This window comes from Nicotiana tabacum, chromosome 2 (genome assembly GCF_000715075.1).
Source record: "Nicotiana tabacum cultivar K326 chromosome 2, ASM71507v2, whole genome shotgun sequence".
In the NCBI taxonomy this organism is placed as follows: domain Eukaryota; kingdom Viridiplantae; phylum Streptophyta; class Magnoliopsida; order Solanales; family Solanaceae; genus Nicotiana; species Nicotiana tabacum.
Genome location: NC_134081.1, coordinates 44,404,524 through 44,413,045, shown reverse-complemented (window position 1 = coordinate 44,413,045; position 8,522 = coordinate 44,404,524).

Sequence of the window (8,522 nt, the reverse complement as noted above, 5' to 3'; positions counted from 1 at the left end):
AAATGAATAAGAATGGGACTCCGTCTACTGCGGATCCTAACATAGAGTGCAGCTCGCCACAAAGCTTCCTCAGCAGTTGCGCCTACGCGCCTTTGTAACCACCAAATCAACCTGTCTCAGTACCTGCACAATTAGTGCAAAAGCATAGTATGAGTATGTAAATCAACACGTACCTAGAAAGTATCTAGTCTAACATCGAAGAAGTATTGGCGAGAGGTCGCCATCAACACTTAATAGTGGACAAACATTCAAGTACAGTAATAGTATACAGGTATGAAGCATAGAAAATAAAAGGAACCAAATAGGTAAATATGCATAACATGATTCTCAACATAATAGTAATTACGAAATAACGAAATACCATAAACTGCCTCGAAGGAAACAAAGATAACCAATATCAAATACAATGCCAAATCTCAAGTTAGGAAACATCATATGTACACTGACTCCCTATCGAATATTACGCACGAGTTAGCCATGGCGAACACCCCAATCCCATAAGACTAATGTTTCATAGTACGAGGCGAACGACCCCATCCCATAAGTTTATCTCATAATTATGTCGAGGCGAATGGACTGCTCTTATGATAGTGTGTTACATGATACTGCCGAGGTCATAAGGCCCGATCCATAAATGCATCTCATAATACTGCCGAGGTCATATGGCCCAATCCATAAATATAATGTTGAGGCGTTTAGCCCGATCACATAAGAATAGTGAAATGTTTGATGGGTCATCACCCTAACTTGTGAATATATGTGCGAGTAATGAAATCAAGAAACGTTTGGACAAATAAGTACAATGCGACAGTAATATGTATGAAAGTATAATTTCCTCGACTAATCAAGTAGCGCACCATGTTTCTGGAATAGTAAAGCTCGATGCTCTATGCAAGTCTAGTCTCAAGCTAACACATAAAATTAAAGCATTTACATAGAATAGATAACTCAAGTAGTACAATTAGAGTATGGTGTGAGTCTAAGTCCACCCGGACAAATCAAGAATCTAGCATACGCACGGATGCTCATCACCTCTGCCACGCCTCAACCTCGGGGAGCGCGACCAGCACTCAGCCGAGCGAACCCGGTCGAGCAAGCCTATTAGACCTTCCCTACCTAACTCATTCATGATCCGAAAAGAGGACGTGTTACCATCTGCTAAATAGGGAAGAGATCAGATATACATGCATAAGCGTTGCTAGTCCATTTTTCATTATGTACATTATGCCATAGTTGAGATTCCAAAATACAACTCGATCCAACGACCACCCCAACATACATACATGACCCACATAAACATCTACAATGCTTCTAAGGGTACAAAAGAGCAACATGACAATGCTGGCAATAAGGCCCCGACTATACCTCAAAATATGAAAACATATACAACTGAAGGACTACATGACCCCTGGGAGAAATGGGGCTCACCAAGACTGTTGTGATGAGAGAAGGGGAGCACCATCTATCTGCGATCGGCACTATTTGCGATGAAACCACCTACATCCATTCAAAGATATAGCGCCCCCGGCAAAAGAGACATTAGTACTGTCGAATTGTACTAGTATGTAAGGCAAACACTAATCTTAGCAGAATGAACAGTGAAACAAAGAGAATGTAGTCATAATAATCAATAAGAGTTTCATAGAAATACAAAGAAAACACCAAATAAGGGTCACATAGTTTCCAATTCAATCTTTCCATATTTTTAGATTAATAATCTTTAGTGCCAAAGCCACAACTCACAATGCCACCGCGTTTTTACATGAAGTCCAGTCTCGGCCCGACCGGCTAAGCCATCGCAAGGGAGACATATCCATATCCAAAATGCAAATCAATAATTTCAACATAAATGCCACCATGTGTACAGCATGGCGTCCGATCTCGGCCCGATCGGCTAAGCCATCTCACTTGAGACATAACCTCTTTCAATTGTTCACTAAATTCACATTTCCTTCCCATCTTTCGTTACATGGCACAAACAGCCTCATTTATTAAGTAGTTCTTGGCACTTGGGAACATTTTACAATTCAAGTCTTTCCCTTTTTTATTCGTTCAAATAACATCATCATTCATGTCGATAAGTACCATCACACAAGGCATTTCACACATAAGGGATGGAGCTTGGAAAATCATAATTACGTTCTCAAATAGCATGATGACATGGTAACCATCTAAAACAATTAGGGAACATGAATCTTTCAATCCAACACACTTAGGCAAACAGTTCTAGTATGATCAAGTTGGAACTTACACCCATTATTCGGACACCGGGAGTTCGATTCTAGGAAGAAGAGAGTTAGCCATACATACCTCAATCTCGCTTCTTTGGACTCTACAATTATCCGAAACCCTTAGCAACCTCAATCTATTTTAGCAATATACAAATTGAACCCAGAATTAGAAAAACGTTCATGGTTCTAACTTACTTTCTTTCCCCACACTCTTTATCACACATGCATGCAAGATAAACCATCCTCATACTCATAAAATATCACCCTAGTACCCCATTATAGCTATGTTTGAAATTTAGAGCTGGGGTGATGAAGCCTTACCTTTTAGGGTGAAAATTGTTGGTGCTCTACTTGAATATTTCCAAGTCTTTGAGTGATGATTGAAGATCAATTTGATGAAAACTTAGGCCCTCCCTCTTGAATCCTCTCTCTCTCACTCTAGAAGTATCAGAAAATGAGCTCAAAATAGACCTAAGGGGTGTTTTAACGGAATGGGGGTCGAGTATTAAATTAAGAAAAATGGTGCCCCAACACAGGTCTACGGTCGCATATGCGACCCCATAATGGTTATGCATTCCGCAAAGTGACCGCAGAAATGGCCCTCAGGGGCCTAAACTTTCGGCTCAGGTATGCGACCAGTATGCGGTCCTCATACTTGTTCTGGGGTCGCATAATGGACTGCAAAACTCCCTCCGCAAAAACCCAAGAGGAATTATGCGACCGATATGCGGTCCGCATATCGATTATGTGGTCGCATAATCGACCGCAAAACTGACCTCAAATTGGCCAAACTTACTGCTTCACTATGCGGCCATTATGCGGTTCGTAGAGTGATTATGCGGTCGCATAATGGGCCGCAGAAATGCGTTCTTCTGCGAAACATTTTCCTCTCAGTCCGTAGGGTACTGTTCAATCCAAAAAGTCTGAACCACGCAGGAATCTATCTTGGCACCATGAAACCCCAAGTCTTTGGTTAAACCCCAACTGGTGTGAGTACACTAAAATTAAAGCATTTACATATAATGGATAACTCAAGTAGTACAATTAGAGTATGGTGTGAGTCTAAGTCTACCCGGACAAATCAAGAATCTAGCATACGTACGGATGCTCATCACCTCTGCCACGCCCCAACCTCGGGGAGCGCGACCAGCGCTCAGCCGAGTGAACCCGGTCGAGCAAGCCTATTAGACCTTCCCTACCCAACTCATTCATGATCCGAAAAGAGGACGTGTTACCATCGGCTAAATAGGGGAGAGATCAGATATACATGCATAAGCGTTGCTAGTCCATTTTTCATTATGTACATTATGCCATAGTTGTGTTTCCAAAATACAACTCGATCTAACGACCACCCCAACATACATACATGACCCACATAAACATCTATAGAGCTTCTAAGGGTACAAAAGAGCAACATGACAATGCTGGCAACAAGGCCCCGGCTATACCTCAAAATATGAAAACATATACAACTGAAGGACTACATGACCCCTGGGAGAAATGGGGCTCACCAAGACTGCTGTGACGAGAGAAGGGGAGCACCACCTATCTGCGATCGGCACTATCTGCGATGAAACCACCTACATCCATTCAAAGATGTAGCGCCCCCGGCAAAAGGGACGTTAGTACTGTCGAGTAGTACTAGTATGTAAGGCAAACACCAATCTTAGTAGAATGAACAGTGAAACAAAGATAAGGCAGTAATAATAATCAATAAATACTTTACAGAAATACAAAGAAACACCAAGTAAGGATCACATAGTTTCCAATTCAATTCTCCCATCCTTTTAGGTTAATAATCTTTAGTTCCAAATGCCACAACTCACAATGCCACCGTGTTTTTACATGGAGTCCGGTCTCGGCCCGACTGGCTAAGCCATCTCAAGTGAGACATAACCATTTCCACAATGTAAATCATTAACTTCAACACAAATGCCACCATGTGTACAGCATGGCGTCCGATCTCGGCCCGATCAGCCAAGCCATCTCACTTGAGACATAACCTCTTTCAATTGTTCACTCAATTCACATTTCCTTCCCATATTTCATTACATGGCACAAACAACCTCATTTATTAAGTAGTCCTTGGCACTTGAGAATGTTCTACATCAAGTCTTTCCCTTTTTATTTGTTCAAATAACATCATCATTCATGTCGATAAGTACCATCACATAAGGCATTTCACACATAAGGGAAGGAGCTTGGAAAATAATCATTACGTTCTCAAATAACATTATGACATGGTAATCATCTAAAATAATTAGGGAACATTAATCTTTCAATCCAACACACTAAGGCAAACAATTCTAGTATGATCAATTTGTAACTTACGCCAATTATTTGGACACCAGGAGTTCAATTCTAAGAAGAAGAGAGTGAGCCATACATACCTCAATTGCACTTGTTTAGACTCTACAATTATCCGAAACCCTTAGCAACCTCAATCTATTTTAGCAATATACAAATTGAACCCAAAATTTGGGAAACGTTCATGGTTCTAGTTCACTTTTTATTTTCCCACACTCTTTATCACACATGCATGTAAGATAAACCACCCTCATACTCATGAAGTATCACACTAATACCCCATTATAGCTATGTTTGAAATTAAGAGCTGGGGTGATGAAGTTTTACCTTTTTGGATGAAGAATTTGGTGCTCTACTTGAATCTTTCCAAGCTTTGAGTGATGGTTGAAGATTAATTGATGAAAATTAGGACCTCCCTCTAGAACCCTCTCTCTCTCACTCGAGAAATATCTGAAATGAGCTTCAAAATAGACTAAAGGGGTGTTTTAACGGAATGGGGGTTGGGTTTTAAATTGAGAAAAAGGGTGCCTCAACACAAGTCTGCGGTCGCATATGCGACCACATAATGGTTATGCGGTCCACAAAGGGATCGCAGAAATGTCCCTCAGGGGCTTAAACTTTCGGCCGAGATATGCGACCAGTATGCGGTCCGCATACTTGTTCTGCGGTCGCATAATGCACCACAGAACTCCGTCCGCAGAAACCCAAGAAGAATTATGAGACCAATATGCGGTCCGCATAGTGATTATGCGGTCCCATAAGCGACCGCAAAACTAACCTCAAATTGGCCAAACTTTCTGTTTCACTCTGCGACCATTATGTGGTCCATAGAGTTATTATGCGGCCACATAATGGGCCGCAGAAACCCGTTCTTCTGCGAAATAATTTCCTCTAAGTCTGTAGGGTACTGTTCAATCCAAAAAGTCTGAACCGCATAGGAATCTCTCTTGGCACCATGAAACCCTGAGTTTTTGGTTAAAATTTTTACGAGTCTTTAGATCCTCCCCCACTTAAGATCATTCGTCCTCGAATGAGGATCAAGGTTCACTTAACACAGTTTCAGTTATGCCACATACCATCAGCCCCAAATTTGCCTAACTTCCTAACTCTCTGAAACTTTTGCCAGAGTTTCCTTTGTATTTAGGCCTATGCACCTGTCAGAGAGCCCCCAAAATACACCTTAGCAACATATATAGAATTAAATGACACAACAGAATGCAAAATAACACCAACCGAAGCCTTATGGGGGGACATATAACTAGAACGGGGTGTCTTTATATAAGCCGAACAAGTAATACAAAAATTTAGGGGGAACAACTTTATAGAGCTATTACATGGCTATTCAAACAAATGAGGGTACTTCTTTTTCATTTCATTCTCGGCTTCCCAAGTAGCTTCTTCGACTTGCTGGTTTCGCCATAATACCTTTACGGATGCAATTTGTTTGTTCCTCAATTTTTAGACCTGTCTATCAAGGATAGCAACCGGAATCTCTTCATATGACAATTCTTCACTAACCTCGATGATCTCAACCGGCACAATAGCGGACGGATCTCCAACTACCTTCTTCAACATGGACACATGGAATACCGGGTGCACTAATGACATCTCAGGTGGTAGCTCAAGCTTTTACGCCACCTGACCTATCCTTTGAATGATTCTGTACGACCCGACATTCCTAGGACTTAATTTCCCTTTCTTTCCAAACCGCATGATCCCCTTCATGGGAGATACCTTCAAGAATACCCAATCGTCTTCCTTGAACTCTAAGTCTCTGCAACGAACATCCGAATAGGATTTTTGATGACTCTGAGCAGTTTTCAACCGCTCCTTTATAATCTTTACCTTTTCCATAGCCTGATGCACAAGGTATGGTCCTATTAGTTCAGCTTCTCCAACCTCGAACTACCCAATCGGCGATCTACATCTTCTACCATATAAGGCCTCAAACGGCGCCATCTGAATACTGGCATGGAAGCTGTTGCTATAAGCAAATTCTATGAGCGGCAAATGATCATCCCAGCTACCCTTCATGTCAAGCACACAAGCACGCAATATGTCCTCAAGCATCTGAATAGTCCGCTCTACTTGCCCGTCAATCTATGGATGGAAAGCCGTGCTAAGATTTACCTGCGTACCCAAACCTTGCTGAAATTCTTTCCCAAAATTAGCTGTGAACTGGGCCCCTCGGTCGGAAATGAAGGAAACTGGAGTGTCGAACAGCCTGACTATCTCCTTGATATACAACTGAGCATACTGTTCTGCAGTGTCGGTGGATTTAACCGGCAAAAAGTGAGCTGATTTCGTGAGTCGACCCACGATCACTCAAATTGAGTCAAACTTACGCGGAGTGCGCGGTAACCCTACCACAAAATCCATGTTGATCATTTCCCATTTCCACATTGGAATTTCTATACTCTGACCTAACCCACCGGGCCTTTGATGCTCGGCCTTCACTTGTTGACAGTTTGAACATTTTGCCACAATGTCCGCCACACCCCTCTTCATGTCATTCCACCAGTAAACTTTCTTGAGATCATGATACATTTTTGTAGATACTGGGTGCACGGAATATCTAGAAGTATGAACTTCTACCATGATTCTTTCCTGAAGACCATCTACATTTCGAACACATAATCGTCCTTGATACCGTAATGTACCGTCATCCATGCCATGAGAAAAAGTTGTAGTCTTATGTTTATGAATCCCTTCCTTTAGTTGCACCAACACTGGATCATTATATTGTTTCTCCTTGACTTCCGCCACAAGCGATGATTCCGCCCTATTTCGCACAATCACTCCCCCTTCATTAGAGTCCGCAAGACGAACTCCCAGACCGGCCAACTGGTGAACCTCCTGGGCCAAGGGCCTTTGACATGCCTCCAAGTGAGCCAAACTACCCATAGATTTCCGACAAAGAGCATCTGCCACCACATTAGCCTTCCCCGGATGATACAAATTGTCGATGTCATAATCTTTAAGCAACTCAAGCCACCTTCTCTGCCTTAAGTTCAATTCCTTCTATTTGAAAATGTATTGAAGACTTTTGTGCTCCGTCAATACATCTACATGGACTCCATACAAATAATGACGCCAAATTGTTAATGCAAAAACCACCACTGCAAGCTCTAAGTCATGAGTTGGATAGTTCTTTTCATGATTCTTAAGTTGCCTTGAAGCATATGCTATGACCTTACCATGTTGCATTAATACACACCCAAGACCGATCCTTGAAGCATCGCAATACACCACAAACCCCTCGGTACCCTCTGGCAGGGTCAATACCAGCGCCGAACTCAATCTTGATTTCAATTCCTGGAAGCTCCTTTCACAAGCATCGGACTACTGGAACTTAACCGCCTTCTGCGTCAATTTAGTCAATGGAAAGGCAAGAGTGGAGAACCCCTCCACGAACCTCCTATAATACCCGGCCAAACCCAAGAAACTGTGAATCTCTGTTGGAGTAGTAGGTCTAGGCCAATCCTTCACCGCTGCAATCTTTTGAGGATCAACCTTAATTCCTTCTCCGGACACGACATGACCCATGAATGTAACAGATTCAAGCCAAAATTCACATTTCAAGAACTTTGCATACAATTGTTGTTGATGAAGAGTCTGCAGAACTGCCCTGAGGTGGTCGGCGTGATCCTCTCGACTTCGTGAATATACGAGGATGTCGTCAATGAATACTATCACAAAGGAATCAAGAAACGGCTTGAAGACTTGATTCATAAGATCCATGAAAGCTGTCGGGGCATTTGTTAGTCCGATAGACATTACCAAAAATTCAAAGTACCTATACCGGGTTCTGAAAGTTGTTTTCGGATTATCCTGCTCCCTTACCATCAATTGATGGTACCCTGACCGCAAATCAATTTTGGAGAAGAACTTAGCACCTTGTAATTGGTCAAACAAATCATCTATTCTAGGCAATCAGAATTTGTTTTTGATTGTGACTTTGTTGAGCTGTTGGTAATCAATACG